Here is a 21,605-nt window from a genome sequence, read left to right on the forward strand (position 1 = left end):
GCGGCCGCGGGACAACGTAACTTCCGGTTAGTGCACCCTTCGCGACAACAGTCACGTGATTGGATACGTTGAAAACAAACCACAAAAGGGCACGTGTTACACATTACTTCCGGTAGTCTCGCCCTCACCTATGGTGACCGACCGAAAGGTGTTTGCATTGTATCAAAATCCTTTTTTCATGAACACTGAACGTTTGAATCGCATTTGGCACAAATGATTGTCGAAAACTACAGCATAGAGTTAGTAAGTGGAACACAAACCATGAAAACTATAAAATAAATAAATAAAAATAGGGGTAATGCCCCTGGGCACAGCACACCTGGTAGAACCAGGGATCCACTGGTAGGTGTGGACACCCACGAAATATGTAACTGCAAAGGAAGTAAATACTTATTATGGGGGAAAACCCCTGATTTTTAGGTCATCTCATCTCGATTCATGAAGAGATCCACCATATGAAACAAAATGTCAGTTTGTGTGTACAGATGTCTGTCCCCCTTCAAAGGGGTAGATTTTAAAGACCAATCTGTTAACACGAATGTGTGTTCACTCCGGTCTATTTTTGAGGATAAAACAAACTCGAAAAACATTTTTCAGAAAAGAGTAATTACGTCTCTTGTATTGGAATTGTAGACGGTGGCTTGCAAAACGAGCCTCAATGGCGGTGTACAAAAGCGTTTTTTTTAAATAACAATAAATACAAGGTGCAGGGAGGTGAAATTTGCTGCATGTGAGGTGCAACTTGCGTAGAGTAAACCGAATGTTCATTTACGTCCGTAGGATGTCTAATAAATAAAGAAGATATATGCACAATTAACACCAGGCCGAGGCTTCAGACTTTCGCACGTTCACAAGGCTGTATCGTCGAATAGACGGCTCCAATCCGTCATTTTTCACAGGCTTTTTACTAGTTACTCCCGCTCGGGTCGGGACTAATGCATTCGATCGTATGTGTGTGTGTGTGTGTGTGTGTGTGTGTGTGTGTGTGTGTGTGTGTGTGTCTGTCTGTCTGTCTGTCTGTCTGTCTGTGTGTGTGTGTTTGTTCGTTCGTTCATTCGTTCGTTTGTGTGTGTGTATGTTCGTGTGTTTGTGAACAAGATATCTGGAAAAGTTCTGAACGGATTTGGATGAAAGTTGGTGGAATGATTGCCCTTGGGATAAGGAATAATTGATTAGTTTTTGGTGAAGCTCAGGATATTATTCCGGATCCAGGAATTTTTTGGGGATTTTTTTTTCCTGTTTTACTGCATTAAAGCTTTTATTCTTATTCTTAAATGATGTTTTTCTCCTCTAATTCCGAGATATATCAAAATAAATTCTCTGACGTTAGGGCTTACTTTCTTTTTCATTTATTGTTTTGGGGAGAGGGGATGTTAAACAACAACAACAACATGCATTTTAAAGGCCATTTTCCCTGCTAGAGCAGGGGTCAGCCTTGCGGTCCCCATGACAATCTTCTCCATTTTGCCCTATTTTCTGCATCTCTCCTTGTTAACCCCCTTGCCCACATTTCCTCTTCCACCATCTTTAGCCAAGTCTTTCTCGGTCTTCCCCGTCCTCTGTTTCCTTCTACATTCATTTCCATCACTCTTCTCAACCAGTCACTTTCATCCTTCCTCAACACATGACCAAACCATCTCAACCTGTTCCTCTTCACAGCATCAATCACAGGCTCTATTCCCATCATCTTTCGCAATTCATCATTTGTCTTCCTCTCTCTCAACGATACTCCACACATCCACCGAACGATTCACATTTCCACCCTTTCCAACCTTCGTTGCTGCTCTACGTTCATTACCCATGTCTCGCTCCCATAAATCATAACACTTCTCAAACATGCAGCATACACCTTTCCCTTCAGTTTCAACGACACTCCCCTCATCATCAGCACGCCACTCAGTTCCCAAAACTTCTTCCATGCACATCTCACTCGAGCAACCGTTGCCGAGTCTGATCCACCTTCTCCATTCAGCATGTCTCCGAGGTAGCAAAATGTTTTCACACCTTCCAGCTTCACGCCGTCTCCAAGATCCAACTCAACATTTCCTCCATCTGCAGCTCCCTCTGTGCACACCTTACATTTGAATGTAGCTGCCACACTGGTTAATGACCCTCTCAGACCACTACATTTTTGATGAACCCACTCAGCGCACATTGTACATTGAATGGAGTTCACTCCGACACCCTTCCTACACACAGCACAGGGCCACTTCCCAGTTCTTTCCACCTCACCACATGCTTTACCACTTGCCATCACCTTCGTCTTTCCGATATTCACCTTCAGACCTTTTGTCTCCATACATTCCTTCCACGTGTTCATCTTTTCCTTCAGTCCATCCATACTTTCCGCAATCAACACCAGATCATCTGCATACAACAACTCCCACGGTAAACCCTCCTTTACGTTCTGAGCCAGCACCTCCATCACAGCTACAAATAGTAGTGGACTTAGTACCGACCCTTGATGCACTCCCACCTTCACCTCAAACTCACCACTGTTCCCGTCCTTCGTCCTTACAGCTGTGCGCGCTCTTTTGTACATTGCCATCACTACTCTGATCAACCATTCCTCCACTCCTAACTTCCTCAATGCCCATGTCAATACTTTGCGTGGTACCCTATCGAATGCTTTCTCCAGATCAACAAACCCAAGAAACAACTTCTTCCTCTTCTCCATGTACTTCTCCTGCAACTGCCTCACAATGAAAAGCGCGTCTGTCGTTCCTCTTCCTGGCATGAATCCAAACTGCATTTCCTCGATCTTCACTTTCTTCCTTATCCTCCTCTCCAACACCCTTTCCAATACCTTCATTCCATGCTCCATTAACTTTATCGCTTGGTACGAGCCACACTCCAGAGGGTCACCTTTCCCCTTGTATAGAGGGACGAGGGTACTCAGTTCCCAATCCACTGGAATGCGGCCTTCTTTCACCACCAGATTACAGATCTCTGTCATTCTCTTCACACCCCAACTTCCTGCTGCCTTCAACATATCTCCCACAACTCCCGTCGGCCCTCCCGCTTTTCTACCCTTCATTGCTTTTATCGCTTCCTCAACTTCCTTCTCAGTTATCTTCTCTGCCGGTCCTAAAACAGGGTTACTCTCTATGTTGCCATCCCATTCATTCTCTGTATTCAACAGCATTTCCATATGGGATGGAGAGGGGATGTTAAACAAAACGTATTATTCCAACTTGACCCACGGCGGGAGTATGCGCTCCACTGAGTGGCGTTCTTGTTCCATTATAAAATAGATCGTTACGTCTGAATGTCTGACTGTCTATTAACCTTTTGCTATTTTTGCAACTCCTCCCTTATCACCAGGTTGATTGTTCTGAAACTTGACACATGAATACAAGACAGTAGCCCGCACAATCGCACAGGCTTCGATTTTTAGATTTCAGATGATGGGAGCTCGCTCCCAGGAGTGCGGTTACCCCCCCAAACTTCGGATCCCTACTCGCCCCTAATTTACCAACCAATTACTCCGAAACCCGATACAGCCCTTTGTAAGGTAACTCGACAAACTACGATCGATTGTATCACACGTTTATTCACTCTGCCGATACAGGCCCGATTAACTGCAGCGCCATCCGAGCTGGGCGTAGGGATACAATGCGGTCCCGGTCGGTGTAGGGATACAACGGTGAATATTTGCAGCTTCATACATGACACCCTCCCCTTTAAGTCCAAAATTACCAAGAGCAATACGTGCTAGATTTCCAGAATTGACATTTCAAAAGCAACATTTCCAAAACATGTGAAAATATGTGTGCAAACGATTATGAGAATAATGAAAATACGTGAAAATAGAACATGTGTCACCGTGAACATAGAACGTGTGTCAACGTGAAAATAGAACGTGTGTCAACGTGAAAATAGAACATGTGTTAACGAGAAAATAGAACATGTGTCAACGTGAAAAAAAACATCTTCAAAGATTCAACCGGTCGGGTGCTTTTCCCTCACGCATTGAGCGTCGCGGTGTACCAGTGGATACAGAGTCCGAGGTGATCCCTTTGGGTGGCGGTGTACCAGTGGATACAGAGTCCGAGGTGATCCCTTTGGGTGGCGGTGTACCAGTGGATACAGAGTCCGAGGTGATTCCTTTGGTCTCCATGAAGGGTGCAGCGTTCGCAGAGGTTTTCGGGGCATCCGAGCCGGCTGGAGCGGCCACGACGATCTCCGGCAGTGGTGGGTCGAACTGTTGTCCTGACTGTGACGATGCTGCAGGCTCTATATCGACTCACAGTGATGGTAGGTTATGTGGTCCTGATGTCGACGAATTTCGCGGCCGTCCTTCAGGCGAATCACACAGGACAGTGGACCCTGCTTCTCGATGATGTCCCCCGGTAGCCACGTCGCACCTGCACCAAAATTTCTGGCAAACACTGGATCTCCAATGTTGATACAGCGACTGTCGGACGTCTTATCGTGCACCAACTTTTGATTAAGCTGGCTCTGATAAACGTTTGATGATATGTCTGGTTTGAGATTGTCAAGTGTCGATCTCAAGTGTCGTTTCATCAATAACTCAGACGCAGCTGCACCGGTTGTTGATTGTGGCGTGATGCGGTATTTGAACAGGAGACGAGAAAGCTTTGTTTCCAGGGTTCCCTCCTGAAGTTTCTGCAATCCGGATTTGATGATTCCCACGGATCGTTCGGCCAAGCCATTTGAAGCCTGGTGATGTGGGCTGACAAACTTATGTTTGATGCCGTTCCGACGTGTGAACTCGGCAAACTCGGTACTGGAAAAACACGAACCGTTATCACTCACGATCATCCTGGGCAGACCATGAGTGGCGAAACAGCATCTGAGTCTTTCGATGACAATGGCTGACGTAGTACCACGCATCACATAGGCGTCAATCCATTTTGTGTGCGCGTCCGTAATTATTAGAATCATGCTGCCGTTAATAGGCCCGGCATAATCGAGATGTAGGCGATGCCACGGTTCGCTGGGCCATTCCCAGGGATGCAGTGGCGCTTTCGCAGGTGTATTCCGGGTGATCTGGCAGGGGTAACAATGTTGAACATGATGTTCGATATCAGCATCAAGATTCGGCCACCACACATAGTTTCTAGCGAGTGACTTCATCTTCACAATCCCAGGGTGACAGTCATGGATTTCATCCATGACCCTGGAACGCAGATTTTCCGGGATCACAACACGACATCCCCAGAGTAGGCAACCATTTTCCATGCTGAGTTAGTTTTTACATGCTTTAAAAGCCGCAAAATCTGGGTCACCCTCAGGTAGCAAATGCCATCCAAGCTGTACAGCCTGGACAGTTCTGGACAGAACGGGGTCTCGTCGAGAACGGCGAATCATCAATGGATTCTGGAAGGGGTAACCGACTCATGGCATCTGCATTTGTGATAGACGAACCGGGCTTATAAGTTATAACATATGGTGTAGTCATAAGCAGCGAGAAACAGGGACCAGCGGATGATCCTGGGCAGTAGTGTGTCAGATGTCGCCTTAGTTGGACCAAACAGACTGATCAGCGGCTTGTGATCAGTGCGAATCGTGAAATGATGTCCAAGAAGATACTGGCGAAATTTGCTGACGCCGAAAACGATTCCCAATCCTTCCTTGTCAAGTTGGGAATAGTTCTTCTCTGCCGGGGACAACGTTCTGGATGCAAATGCAACAGGCCTTTCCGTACCATCAGGCATCACGTGTGATAATACACTCCCCACTCCATACCGACAGGCATCGCAGGTCAGCACAAGATCCTTCTCTGGATCAAAATGAACGACCACATTGGACGATTTGAGCAGATCCTTAGAGGTCTGGAATGCTGATTGTTCAGTGGATCCCCAGCTCCAGGAGAATCCTTTCCTCAAAAGCTGATAAAGGGGGCCCAAAACGTCGATCACATTCGGGATGTAACGACCATAGAACTGAAGCAAACCGAGGTATGACTTCAATTCGGTCACGTCTCGTGGAGCAGGAGCATCCTTGATAGCTCGGACTTTCTCATCTGTCGGGTGTAGACCCTCGGCATCAATCGTATGACCCAGGTACGTGACTGATGGCACCATAAACCTGCACTTGTCTCGACGCAAACGTAGGCCGGAGTCCGAAATCTTCTTCAGAACTCTATCCAGGTTTTTTAGATGTTCCGCGTCCGTACGACCAGAAACCAGAATATCATCCTGGTTACAAACGACGTTGCGTTCGGCGGCAAACAAACTGTCCATGACACGCTGATAAATTCCAGGTGCAGATTTCACTCCAAAACTGAGTCGGTGGTACCTGTACAACCCACGATGCGTGTTGATGGTAAGATACTGTTTTGAATTCTCGTCCAAGCGGAGCTGTAGATAGGCGGATTTGAGATCGAGTTTCGTAAAAGTCTTGCCTCCCGTGAGACGAGCATAGAGGTCTTCGATCCTCGGGATTGGATATTTATCCAATGAAGAACACTTGTTCATGGTCATTTTATAATCTCCACATATGCGGATGGACTGGTCCGATTAGATGACTGGAACGATGGGCGCCGCCCATTCGGCATACTGGATTTGCTCGATGATGCCCAGATTTTCAAGATGATCGAGTTCCTTGGCAATCCGCTCACGCAGGGTGAAAGGGACTGGGCGAGCTCTGCAAAATATGGGATTGGCATCCCGGTCAACACTGAGTTTAGCCGTATGTCCTTTCAAGGTTCCAAGCTCATCCTTGAAGACATCCGGGTACGTATCCAGCACATTTTTGAGTGTGTATGCTGCGGTAGGAGAAACGTTGGCTGCCCAGAGTTGATGAATGTCTTTCCACTTCAGTCGAATTGTGCTCAACCAGCTCCTACCGAGTAAGGAAGGGCCCTTTCCAGGAATGATGATATGGGGTAGGTGAAACTCACGGTTATCGTAGCCCACCGTGACGTCACATGTACCGCAGGGAACAATCTTCTCACCTGTATAAGTGGAGACTCCATAGGTAGTAGGTTTCAGATGGGGTCGGTCAGCATCACTCCACTGGTTTGTGAAAACAGCATGGCTGATGAGTGATGAGCGAGACGGCCGCACCAGTGTCGACCTCCATTTGCAATGGTCGATTGTTGACGACAACAGTGGCAAGAAGAGGGTCCCGCTTATGATGAGAATCAATATGAAGCAGGTCACATGATTCTGAGTTGTGGGAAACAGAGCTCACCTGGTCAAGCTCAGGTTCCTCTGAACCGATAAACTGATGAATCTTGTCAGCAGCTTTTCCTTTTCCCGATTTGCGAGTGATGCAAGCTGGAGCAATATGGCCAGTTTTCGAACAGAAATGGCAGGTCGCATTTTGAACCGACACGTCTCCGGAGGGTGCTTTCCGTTGCACCGAAAACATTTGTTGTGGGCTTGAGACTGCACTGCCTTCTGATGAGGAGCCTTGTTCCAACGTTTTGGCTGATCATGATCCAACCGATTCACAGCAGGGCTGGTACCAGATGAGCGAGTGGCACCGATGCTTGTAGCGTTGCGTTCAGAACTTTTCATGGAAATGGCGGTGTCTCTGGCATTTTGGAACGTCAGTCTTCTCTCAGCAAGCAGGCGTCTACGAGTGCGGTCATCGGACATGCCAACCACCAGCAAATCACTGAGCATGTCATCGATCGTGTCCCCAAACTCACACAGATGTGATAGTTTTTTGAGGTGTGCAATGAAGTCTGCGATCGACTGACCTTGCTGCTGTCTGCACATGTAAAAATTAAACCGACACAGGATGACTGAAGGAGATGGGTTGCAATGTTCCTTCAAAGCGGCCTTGAGCTCTGCATACGTGAGCTCCTGGATTGTCCGAGGACGAATCAGGTTTTTAACGAGTGTGAACGTCTCACCTCCGCAAACGGACAGGAAGACGGCCTTCATCCGGGCTTCCGTCACGATGCCGTTCACCTCGAAGTAGAAAAACAACCGCTCAGAATACGTGTCAAAATCCCCCTCATGAGGGTCGAATTCATCGATATGGCCGAAAGAAGTCATGGTCTAGATGTTTATCCTCATTGCCATGTAAGGTAACTCGACAAACTACGATCGATTGTAGCACACGTTTATTCACTCTGCCGATACAAGCCCGATTAACTGCAGCGCCATCCGAGCTGGGCGTAGGGATACAATGCGGTCACGGTGTAGGGATACAACGGTGAATATTTGCAGCTTCATACATGACACCCTTCCAGATCGCTCGGTCTAAGATGTTTGGATTTTGTATCAGGGGATCTTCCAAAATCAGCAGAGGTCTGCACTCCAATCTCAAGACATGACCAGCAGCCCAACCAGGGCAATTTATTTTTAATGCCCTGAACAAACTTTAGTACTTGAGTCAGGGATTGTAGACTTAAGGATTGTAGTCATAGATTAAGAGGTGGTGGTCAAGTTTCATTGAGAAGTTTCACAGAAGTGTGTGTAGTTTCACAGAATATCCGAATGTTTACCTACTGAATCATTGACTCACTGACTGACTCACTCACTCACTCATTCTGACGAACACCGCATGATGCTAATACCTCACCTGAACATTTTTTGTTCCAGGTGAGCTAACTAGAATGGCACTCAGTAGAGCACATCCCTCCGCAAGGCTGAACAAATTACGTTTTGTATCCCACTGATAGGCCTGATCCGGATCCAGACCTGAATTAAAATCGAATCTGCTTGTTCTTGTCACCTACCAAACTCATCTACAAAGTTTTGCCAGAATCCATCCACAACATTTTGAGATATCCTACTCACAATCAGAGAAAGACAAACGGGGGTGAAAACATAACATCCGTCTACCGTCGGTGACGCAGGTAATTATGAAGTTGGTTCCATGGGTCTTGCATTATCGTGTGAACTCCATGCGAGTTGTTTTGTCGACCCGCCTAGTTGTGCAATCGTTCACTAACCATAACCCTAACAACCCTAACCCTAACAACCCTAACCCTACCCAACCCTACCCTTACCCTTACCCTAACCCTAACCCTAACCCTAACAACTCAGGGTGTCTGTAGCACTTGCGAGAAGCACTTGAAGCATTTGAAATGTGCGAAATAAAACTTTGGAACTTAATACAGACTTGGCATTTAATATGGAATATTTTTTTTGTGGGGGTGAACTTACTTTTCAAGATGTCTTAGAACCAAAAGTTCATTGGAATTATGTTGAAATTATTCTAGATTTTGTTAATGTGACCTTTAAAAGAAACAAAAACCACATTTGACATTTCGAAACAAATAAATTGATCCTTGAAAGTGATGTAAACTGATATCGAACTCAATTCACGGACAGTACTGTGTTAAACTTCTGTACGTTTTCCAGAAGTATCTCTTTATTTTGCACATTAGCCAAAAAATTTTTTAACAAAAACAAAAGTTAAATTGCGACTGGGATTACGGACAGTAAAATTACAGTTCAGTACTTCGTGTAACCCCCACGAGCATTCAGGAGAGCACGTACATGTCGAGGCATGCTGTTCACGAGATTTGCCAAGGTTTGGACAGGAATCGCTTGCCATGCAGTGACAATAGCCGGCTGCAATTCACACGCAGAGGTGGGCTGCTGGTCCAAGTTGTCGATTTGACGCGTTAATTCTGCCCACAAGTTCTCTCTCGGATTCATATCCGGGGACATGGCAGGCCACTCCATATGCACTAAACCACAGTCAGCAAGAAAGTGTTGGATAATGCGAGCACGATGAGGCCGTGCATTGTCATCTTGGAAGACAAAGTTTCCTCGAAAGGCTGCACGAGCAAATGGAAGCAATGTTTCTTCCAGAATGGCCCTGTACTTGAACTGGTTCAGGTTTCCATTCAGAACAACCAGGTCAGTTTTGCCCCCTGCATGAAAAGCAGCCCAAACGGTCACCCCACCACCTCCAGCTTGGACTCTTGGCACTATACAATCTTTGCTGTCGGCTTCATGCACTTGTCTGCGCGCTCGGACGCGGCCATCTTGACGATAGACCAGAAATCTAGACTCGTCACTGAAGATCACATGATTCCAGTGTCCTGGCTGCCATTGACGGTGCTCTCTGGCCCACTGCAATCGGCGCTGGCGGTGTTGTCTGGTCAGGCGTGGCTTTCTCAGGGGACGCCTGGCACGATAGCCTGCTTGAACCAGTCGTTGGTTGACTAGCCTTCTGGATACAGGCACATTTGTCAGTTGCTGCCACTCAGCCCTAAGCCGATTAGCTGACTTGGTACGGCCATTGCGGACTAACCGGTGCAGCTGGCGATCATCCCTCCTTGTGGTTCTGCGGGGACGTCCTGGCCTCGGTATTGGAGTAGGGACACCCCTCTGAGCATTTCGTTTCAGGATCTTTGACACCTGACCTTGAGTGATGCCATACTGCCGAGCAATAGCATGCTGTTTCATGCTGTAATTTCGTAAAGCCACCACTCCATGACAAACAGCATTGTCGAGTTGACGGACCATCTCCAGAGGAAGCGGCAATAACTTTTGGAGACGTGCAGCAGTTGTTTTCCACTAATACAGAACGCAAAAACCCTTGTATACCCGACTGTGAAGACAATCATCAAATGCACCTGTCCGTACATTTTGCCACGCCACCTGTGATATAATCCTGTTGTTGACTTCTTGCTGCGACAGACAATCAGTGACATGGTTCTTTTAACAAATAAATCACCAAAGTGTAAAAGAAACTCACCAGATTGATATACTGAGTTAAGAAAGTGAACCCGTCAAGAAAAAAAAAAATATTCCATATTAAATGCCAAGTCTGTAGTTAAGCCTTTATAAGATGGAAACGTGCATGCGACTGTCCTGTCGGTGAGGACTGTGATGGCAGGGTGGCCTATAGGTGCGCAAACTCACCTCTAACTTGGCTAGCCTGGGCTCGGATCCCGACCCTGCTGTAAACTGCCATCCTGGTGCCCCACAGGCAGGTGATTCATCAATGTGTGTGCTGTCCCTTGGATGAACGTTAAACTGGGAGTCCCATCTGCCAGCATTAGTTGGTGGACGTTCAAGATCCCATGGTGTCCTTCGCGAAGAGTAGGTGAGCTATTGCAATGTAAAAATCTTTCAATCGTTAAATCTTATTCACGTAATTGCACATTTTCCCCCTGTTTTACAACAGTACAGGATTTACTTTTAACAGCCGTTGAGGCTCATGGAAGCAGAAGAACCAGGCGTAAAAGGTCTCCAGACAGAGGGGCCGTGAAGGAGAAACAGGAGACGGATGCACGGCTGAACCACAGCATGAGAAGAGTTCAAGGTAAAAGGAGATGGCATCTCAGAGGGTGTACAAAAGTTCGGGGATGGAATTGGGAGAGACTATATAGGCGGTGCAGGCCTGGAGAAGAGCAGGAGACAATCGACTTGGAATGATAGTTCTGGATGTGAGAAATGAGGAGGATGAATGGGTGGAGATTAACCTTGAGCTGAGGGTAACAAGACAAGGTTTTCTGGTAGGATTTGTGTAACCTGGGGCCAAGCGTGGGCAGAGGCTCCATGACACCTACAATGGTCATACAAAAACATCTCTCTCTCTCTCTCTCTCTCTCTCTCTCTCTCTCTCTCTCTCTCTCTCTCGCGCTCTCTCTTACACTCTTACCCTCTTACCCTCTTACCCTCTCTCGCACACATTCACACACAATATTTTTCTCACCATTTCATTACTTAATTGGTTGACTTTTGGACACAACGAAGACCGAGGACCCACTGAGCAGAGAGGTTCTGGAATTGAAGGGTCAAAACCTGAGTGATGGGCGTTGCCTTGGATGATGATCTGGATGGTGATGGAATTATGCACTCAATAAGTGAAGCAATTCTCCAGACACACACACTCCCACGCACACGCACACGTATATAGAGATACACACATACAGAGTATGATGTACTTTTTTTCAACCGCATTAGTGTTTGAAGTTGGCATATTGGAGTCAGTGTGTAAATAAAGTGGATTTCATTTTCCTGCCACTCAGTGATCTCGTTTGTAAGCTTTCCCCATCTAGACGACTTGAATAAACGTCTCCCATGTTTGTTCATCTGGTTGGAAGTAACATTGCCAACAATGTGCAGGCCTCTGGAAGTGACTCTGCGTAATCCATGTTACAATCCACAAAATTATTTGGTCGATGAACATTATTTCCACTCCCGTTCAATACAAAACAGATTAAAATGTATCTCTATAAAGAATCACACATGCTCTAGGTTTTTTATATGGATACTTTTGAGCTCTATTTGAGCTTTAAATTGGCAGAGGATGCTCTGACAGAGGAGGGAGGGATGAGTGCTTGCATGTATGTATGTCTCGGCTATTATACTTCTGTTGGGAGTCAGTACAATTCCGCAAAATATATTTTAGGAGGATTATTTCCCTATTTGAGTACAGTCATCTAAAAAGTGGGATGGCGAGATAGCTCAGAGCGAATAACCCTTTTTTTCTTAATTCAAAAATGGATTAATTTGGAGCATAATAGCTCCAAGAAAGAGTACAATTGGCACCACTTTGATTATAAACATGTAATTTATTAAGGACATACCAGTGCAGAAAACAAATGACAGAATCATAAATAATCATCAATAATCACTATTGATAATGCGATTGACCAGGAGGGTACCGTTAACTACAAAACAAGGAGAAATGCAAAATCGAGAAGGCATCTGAAAATGAAAAGTCCATCCGTGTCCACTTTGTATTCTGACGTCTTCTTCTTCTTCCATAGGCTAAACATGACGAAAGCAAAATTTAAAAAACATCATACTGTAGTGCGGTGCTACGCGCACAACTTGTTTGCCAAAAAGGTAAGCCACAACGCGTAGGATCAAAACCAAAAGAGTCTTTATTGTAAAGCTCAAACTGTAGCACTGACTCGCTCGGGGCTGCGAGCCCCGTGTATATCCCGAGGCCACGCCTACCCCTCGGGCGTGGCCAACACCCCATCGGTGCGCGGAATGATGTCACCGCGCCAGCGAGCCATCGCGTCCGCCACACACGCCCCCCCAGAATTCCCGCGCACCTGAAGGGTCAGTTTGCGGGGCAAACAGATGACCCGGCCGAAGCGCCTTCTGGCGGCTGGCGGCGTTTGGGATGGCGGGATGCCATCTGGGATGCCTCTGGCGGCATCTGGGATTGGTGCAGGACAGGGGGGTGGCATGCCGGCGGGGCTGGGCGGTGCCGGGGGTCCGCCCGCCGGGGGGCGGCCCCGACGCGGGGGCCGAGCCGCTTGCGGGGGGTGGTCCACGTCGAGGTGGGCCAGCTTGAGGCGGTCCACGGAAACGCGGTCAGGAGTACCGCCGAAGTCCAGGGTGAAATGCTTTGCCCCGGTCTCCAGCACGCGGAAGGGCCCGTCGTACGGGGGTCGCAGCGGTGTCCGGTGGGCGTCGTGGCGGACGAAAACGTACTCCGCCGTACGAAGCTCCGGGGCGACGTGCATTGGTGGGCACCCGTGGTGCGCCATCGGCACCGGGGCGAACCTCTGGGCGGTCTCCTGCAGTGCGGAGCGCTGCTGCGCCGCGGACCATGGTGCCGTGGGGTCGGGGAGGAACTCGCCCGGCACCCGCAGCGGTTGTCCGAAGACCAACTCCACCGCGGATGCGCGCAGGTCGTCCTTGGGCGCCGTCCTGAGGCCCAGCAGGACGCAGGGGAGCCTGTCGACCCAGCCGCCGTCGTGGAGGGTGGCCCGGAGCACGGCCTTCAAGGAGCGATGGAAGCGCTCGCACAGGCCATTGGCCTGGGGGTGGTAGGCCGTGGTGCGGTGCAGCTGGACACCGAGCCCCCGTGCTCCCGCCCCCCAGAGCTCCGAGGTGAACTGGGGGCCACGGTCGGACGAGATGTCCGAGGGGGCGCCGAACTGGGCAACCCAGGTGGCGATGAACGCCTGCGTGACGTCCGCCGCCGTCGTCGCTGCCAAAGGCACGGCCTCCGGCCACCGCGTGGTGCCGTCCACCATGGTGAGGACGTGGGTGAAACCCCGCGAGGGGGGCAGAGGTCCCACCAAGTCCACGTGAATGTGGTTGAACCGACGTTCGGGCACAGTAAACGGGGCCAACGGGGCCTGGGTGTGGCGGTGCACCTTCGCGCCCTGGCACGCGAGGCACGTCCTGGCCCAATCACGGACGGCCTTCCGGAGGCCATGCCAGACGAACTTGTCGGCGACCAGCCACTGGGAGGCCTTCGTGCCCGGGTGGGACAGGCCGTGGATGGCGTCAAAAATCCGGCGCTGCCAGCCCGCGGGCACGATGGGGCGAGGCCGGCGGAGGGAGACGTTGCACAAGAGGGCCGTGCCCGCGCCGTCGAACGGCACCTCGGTGACACGGAGGCCCGTGACGGCAGTCCGCAAGGCCTGGACGTCGGGGTCGGCGGTCTGGTCTGCCGCCATCCGGGCATAGTCGATCCCGAGGTGGACCGCGTGGGCGACGGACCGGGAAAGGCAATCCGCCACCGGGTTGTCCTTCCCCGCGACGTGCCGGATGTCCGTCGTGTACTCGGACACGGCCGAGAGGTGACGCTGCTGCCGGGCCGACCACGGCTCGGCGACCTTGGCCATCGCGAAGACCAGGGACTTGTGGTCAACGAAGGCCATGAACGAACGGCCCTCGAACAGATGGCGGAAATGCCGGACCGCCAGGTGAAGCCCGAGGAGCTCGCGGTCGAAGGTACTGTACCGCCATTCGTGCGGGCGGAGCTGCCGGCTAAAAAACGCCAGCGGCTGCCAAGCTCCCTTCACAAATTGCTCGTGCACCGCGCCCACTGCGTAGTCCGACGCGTCGGTGGTGAGGGCGATCGGTGCATCGGGCGCCGGGTGCGCGAGCATGGTGGCGTTAGCCAAGGCGAGCTTCACGCCCACGAACGCCATGTCCATCGGCTCGGTCCAAGCAACGTCACCTTTGCCCGGCTTCCCCCGGAGGGCCACGTGCAGGAGGCGCAGGAGCTGGGCGACGCGGGGCAGGAAACGGTGGTAAAAGTTCACCATGCCCAGGAACTCCTGGAGCCCCTTGAACGTGCGGGGGCGCGGAAACCCCCTGACCGCCTCCACCTTGGCCGGTAAGGGGATGGCCCCGTGCCTGGTGACGCGGTGCCCCAAAAAGTCGATTTCGGTGACGCCGAACCGGCACTTGGCGGGGTTGATGTCAGGCCATGCCGGCCCAGGCGTTCGAAGAGCGTGCGGAGATGGCGGAGGTGCTCCTCATGGGACGCGCTTGCGATGAGGATGTCGTCCAGGTAGACGTAAATGAAGTCCAAGCCGCGCAAGACGCTGTCCATCAGCCGTTGGAACGCCTGAGCTGCATTCTTCAACCCGAAGGGCATCCGCAGAAACTCGAAGAGGCCGAATGGTGTGATGACGGGCGTCTTCGGTATGTCCTCCGGCCTGACGGGGACCTGGTGGTATCCGCGGATGAGGTCCACTTTGGAGAAGAGGGACATTTTCGCCAACCGGGCGGAAAAGTCTTGGATGTGAGGGACCGGGTAGCGGTCGGGGGTGGTAGCATCGTTGAGGCGGCGGTAGTCTCCGCACGGCCGCCATCCCCCGCCGGGCTTCAGCACGATGTGCAGCGGCGATGCCCAAGTGCTCTTGGAGCGCCGTACGATGCCCAGCCGCTCCAGCGTAGCGAACTCCACTTTCGCCACCGCGAGCTTCGTTGGCTCGAGGCGGCGTGCCCAGGCGTAGACCAGTGGCCCGACGGTGGGGATGTGATGCTCCACCCCGTGCTTGACGGCCACCGCCGAGAAGGTGGGCCGCGTGAGGGCCGGGAAACTGGCGAGGAGGCGGGTAAAGTCATCCGCTGCCGGAAGCGTACAAACCAAACTCGCCGGGACGGAACCGTTCAGCAAGCCGCTTGGTGAGCCGCTCGGTGAGCCATCAGTGAGCCGCTCAACGAGCTGCTCAGCGAACAAGCGAGCGAGCTAAAGGTTTCGGCCTGGACGAGCCGTCTGTGCTTCACGTCCACCAACAACCCATTTGCACATAGGAAGTCTGCACCGAGCAATGCCATGGGCACGCTGGCGGTTACGAACGACCATTGAAAGCGCTGCCCTCCGAACTGCAGGGAGAGGCAGCGCTTCCCGAATGTGCGTATGGGTGTACCGTTGGCTGCAAGCAACGCGGGGCCCTGGCCCTGCCCTGCGGGGCCAGCCCTGGCGCAGGGCGCGGGCGCGGGGCGGGGCCCTGGTTCGCTTGTCGGACGTGTGGGCTGGGATGACGCTTACCTGCGCTCCTGTATCGCAGAGGAAACGGCGCCCGGACAAGGTGTCCGTGATGAATAAGAGGCTGCCGGAATTCCCGACGCTCAGTGCCGCTACCGAGCGCCGGCTCGGTCGTTTCACGACTTGCCAAACGAGCACGGCGGGCAACACTTCTTAGCCTTGTGGCCGAACCTGGCATGGAAATAGCACCAGGCTTGCGGCAGGATCGGCGGAGGCCGCGGCTTTCGCAGCTGCGGTGGTGGAGGGCGGGGCGTGGCGGCGGCCACAAGGTGTGCATCAGCCTCGGGAGCCATGAGGTGTGCAGCCGCATCAGCCTCGGGATCCACGACGGCCGCACCGAAGCTCGCCCGCATGTCACAAGCCGCGAAAAACTTGTCGGCCTCGACGGCCAGAGCGCAGGGTTCCCCTATTTTGGAACCAGCCAACGCGAGGCGTACCTGTTCCGGTAGCTGGCGTAGAAAAAGCGCCCGGAATAAAAAATCCGGGGCTTTGTCACCCAGCAACGGCAGCATGTAATCCATCTGCACCGATGGTCATGTGTCACCGAGTTCGGGAAGGTCCAGGAGGCGGTCCGCCCGTTCGAACTCCGTGAGGCCGAACGTGGCGATGAGGAGACATTTGAGCACCTTGTACTTGTGCTCTGCCAGTGGGTGCCGCAGGATGGACACGACTCGGGCGGCTGTGCCGGGCCCGAGGGCGGCGATCACGTGGTAGTAACGCGTCTCGTCCGCCGTTATTCCTCGAAGCTGGAACTGTGCTTCGGCCTGCATGAACCATACCTCGGCCTGTGCTTCCCAAAACTCAGGGAGCTTTACCGCGACCGCGTTGCTGGCCATGGCTGGCGTTCTGTGGTCAGCGACGGCTGAACCAATCGAGGTCACCAGTGTAGTGCGGTGCTACGCGCACAACTTGTTTGCCAAAAAGGTAAGCCACAACGCGTAGGATCAAAACCAAAAGAGTCTTTATTGTAAAGCTCAAACTGTAGCACTGACTCGCTCGGGGCTGCGAGCCCCGTGTATATCCCGAGGCCACGCCTACCCCTCGGGCGTGGCCGACACCCCATTGGTGCGCGGAATGATGTCACCGCGCCAGCGAGCCATCGTGTCCGCCACAATACTAATATACGCCATTTGTGTCTGTCTGTCTGATCAATTTTTGACGCTAATACATTCTGTCATTACTTATCCAATCTACTAAACTTGACAGGATGACGAAGGGTTACATAATGAAGGTTGTAGCGCATTCATTTGCCCCCCTCCCCAAGGGGGTTTTCTCCCCCTGAGCGAGTTTGCCCGTCAATGGGGTTGCATGTTGAGGTGTATATAAATGTTAAATTAGCTTTATCGTTGCGTATTTCCAAAGAAGATTTATCGTAGCGTTTTTCCAAAGACGCTTTTAATAACAAATTAATGGTAATCGCATATTGTTAATGTTATTACAAAACAATATTAATACTAATAATGTCCCACTTCCCCCAAGGCGTTTTTCCTGCAGTGATAACGTGTATAAATAGCTTATAGTAATATAATGGCGTTTCTGTGGGAGCAACGGCTTCTACAGGAAGTAAAAATATTATAAACCACAAACACGTATGCTCAGCTTTTTAAACAGTCGATAATGCTCTTTATAACACTAAATGAAGAAATTTGGAGGAATCCTGACATCCATGAAGTAAGGTTTACTTACAGAACTGAGTGAAGATCTACTGTACTCTATATAACCCACAAATGTTGGGTTAATAACATGGCCCTTTCTACCACTACTGTGGCATTTTTGTAGCGAACTTTTGAAACTCGCTCCTGCTGTTTCACACGAAATTGAAAGGGAGAAGCTCGGGTTGTGCTCCTTTACCAAGCAGCTAGCTAGCGCTTGCCAAGCCAGCCATTCCTTAACGGTTTTGAATGGAGTGCTTGCTCAAATGCTTAAACCACTTAGCGATCTCTTCACAAGAAACTTGGTAAATGAACACACACCCAATGTTCTTGAGACCCGCCCATAGATCGACTGTAAATCTATATACCCTAAAGAGGAATGACCATTCCTGCCCCTCTCAGAGTCTGCGGGTGTACTAGTAATATAATGAAAATTGATGATTTTATGCAGCTTTGACTTTTGACCTTTTGATCTTAAAAAAAAATCAGCTTATAGCTTTTGATTGGTGAATTCAGTGAACCAATATGTAAATTCTTAAAATTTTAGGTCAATTGCATGAAAATTGACGATGTTATGTGACGCTGACCTTTGGCCTTTTGACCAAATTATTAATTTGTCTTCTCCATGTTCTCATAATAAAGCTTTTTTGAAAATCTGATGACAAAACTCGAATGGTAAATTAAAATTTCAAGTCTATTGGATGAAAATTGATGATTTCAGGTGACGCTGACCTTTGACGTTTTGACAAATTTATTAATTTCTCTTCTCTATATTCTCATAATAAAGCTTTGTTGAAAATCTGATGACAAAACTCAAATGGTAAATTTAAATTTCAAGTCTATTGGATGAAAATGGATGATTTCAGGTGACGCTGACCTTTGACCTTTTGACAAATTTATTAATTTCTCTTCTCTATATTCTCATAATAAAGCTTTGTTGAAAATCTGATGACAAAACTGAAATGGTAAATTGAAATTTCAAGTCTATTGGATGAAAATTGATGATTTTAGGTGATGCTGACCTTTAACCTTTTGACGTTTGCACGATATCTCAAAAGGTTATGGACGGATTCGGACGAAACTTGGTGGACAGGTTGGGTGTGCCATAAGGAATGCTTTCATTCAATTTGGGTGAAAATCCGAATCTGGATCCGATGATTTTTAAAGTGATTCATCAAAAACATCATGTGGGTATTGGCAGCGTGCAGTTAGAAGAACTGCTCGTAGTAAGGGAAACATATGAAAATCTGTTAACTAAATTGTTACCAAAAAATTTCTTCACCAATATGTTTGTAAAGGTGTGTAATAACATGTGTTAAAATGTTGAAGGTCAACTCCCGTGGGAAACCCAGAAAAAAAGCTGTTGAATTCGGGTACCGAAAAATTATTTTCGAGAATTTTTATTTTTTTAAATCGGCCCTTAAGTAACTTATGAGGGGTCAAATAAGGGTTTTTCATGATTCTGAGTTGATTGTTAACATTTATATTTCACCACAGACACTCCTTTGTGGAAAAATAATTTCTAAATATATCTCATTTTCTACTTTGCAGGACATGGAGTCTAGAAATATGGATGAAGACGTTACTCCACCTGTGCTCAATTGCTTCATCTGTGCACGCTCGGATACACCAGCTGAAAGGCTCATACAGGCAACTCCAAAGGGATACTCAACTTTATTGAAACAAGCAGAAACTGTCGAAAATGTTACTGTTGTGGAACGTATGAAGGAGGCTCAAAAGGAAGGAAAACTGAGGTACCACCAGAAGTGTAAAAATGATCTGTACAACAACTTTGTTGCAACCACCAATAAGTCAGCTCAAGCATCAAAGGCAGAGAAAGAGTCATCAAAGTTGAAGAGAAGACGCACTACTTGTGAGTTCAGTTCATCAACTGGCTGCAGTTCTAGAAGATCACAGTCAGTTGACCTCCTGTATAAGGATGTATGCATTCTTTGCAACCAACCAGCCCAGCTCTACAAAAATAATCCAGCACAAGCTAGAAAGAAATACAGAGTGCCAGATAATTTGACTGCAGATACACTGAAGGCAAGCTTGCTGAAGACAGCACGGAGTCGCGGGGATGACTGGGGCACTGAAGTCACTGGACGCCTGGAAGGGATCAACGACTTGGTAGCAGAAGAAACACTGTACCATTTGCGATGCAAACTTATGTTTGCGAGAGGTGACAGTTTGTCCAAGACTGATGAGGAAGGAAAAAGGAAGAGAGGACAGAGGAGTATTGATGAGGAGCGAGAGGCAGTTTTTATTGAATTCTGCGAATGGTTAGACTCAGAATTAGAGCATGGGGTAATGAACATGGACCAAGTCCATGAAAAGCTGCAGGAGTTTGATCAGTCACCAGAGAAGAGCCTTTCTTATTCAAAGCATTGGCTAAAGATAAAACTTCTAGAGAAATACGAAGACACCTTGTATTTCACAACACAGGAAAGAAGGGCAGATGTACTCTGTCTCAAAGATGGCACCGACAATATTCTGCGACAGCATCATGCTAATCTTGACCATGGAGATGAGAAGACTCAGATCATAAAGACGACACTCAAGTTCATATCCAATGATATTGCCTTGATTGATTTAGGTCCAAAGTCATACCCCACCACACACAGTATGACTGACATCGATAGTCGGCTGACACTTGTTCCTGCAAGCCTTCAGATGTTCTTGAGACCGATTGTCAAGACAGACGAAAGAGTTGCCGTTTGGGGGCAGAATTTTATTAAGGCCTGTCGACCTCGGTCTGGAGTATTGCCACACCAAATGGGGCTTGCCATACAACTTGATCATAGATTTGGGTCAAAATGGATGCTCAACAAGTTCCACCGGCTGGGATACACTGAGTCTTACACGGAGACACAAAACTACAAATACTGCTGCCTTAATAGTAGGAGTGGAGATGATGTTCCAGATACTTCTGGCACTCTTGACACCATTGTGGAGGAAACCGATGAACAGATCAATGATGAGGTTGCGGTTGATGCTGCGCTTGAGGATCAATCAGTGATGACAGCCAAAGTGCCAGCCAGTGAAAGTGAATTGTCAAGTAATGATCAGGTGGTCTTTATGGAGGTTGGGGAAACAAACAATGCAGTCACTCAGTTTGTTGGAGACAATATAGATTTAAACATTGTCTCTATTCACGGAAACACTCCCTTTCACTCAATGGGTTGGATCGAAGTCACCTCTCCGGCACCACCTTTGCCAGATCCACAGACAGCAGCAGCTTTCCCCCGGGTGAAGTTGAAGGCACTCGACAAAGCTAAGATCCTGAGAGGAACTGAAGTAAAGATTATTCCATTTACGAACAGGAAACAGATAGGAACGAACGCGATCATGTTTCTCCCCCTCGCTGAGCTTTCCTCCTCCCTGGCTCATGATCAGCCACTCCTCACTCCAGGTGACACACTCTGGGCAGCGGGGTGGGTGATCAAAGCCAACGATCCTGAGTTCCCACACTCCAACTGGAATGGCTGGATGAAGAGAATCCATGCTAATGATGCAAAGCAGAGCACACAGATCGAGTTCCTCCCAGTTATTGAAGGAGACCCTAATGACCTCAACACCATCTTCACCACTCTGAAAGAGTGCATACGGCGTGCTGGGGTCGCTATAGTGACCTTTGATCACTTCTGTAATGTCTGTAATGGCATTACATGCAGAAACTGCAGTCATGATGTTGTTGAGTCTGAAGAAGACATAGACAATGACTGTTGAAACTTCTGACATTGTGAATGAGAAATAACTCTTGAGTATTATATATGTATGTGAAATAAAAGCTACTTTGTGTGTAAATGT

Source organism: Myxine glutinosa, chromosome 2, assembly GCF_964187855.1.
Source record: "Myxine glutinosa chromosome 2, kmMyxGlut1.1, whole genome shotgun sequence".
Classification (NCBI taxonomy): Eukaryota; Metazoa; Chordata; class Myxini; order Myxiniformes; family Myxinidae; genus Myxine; species Myxine glutinosa.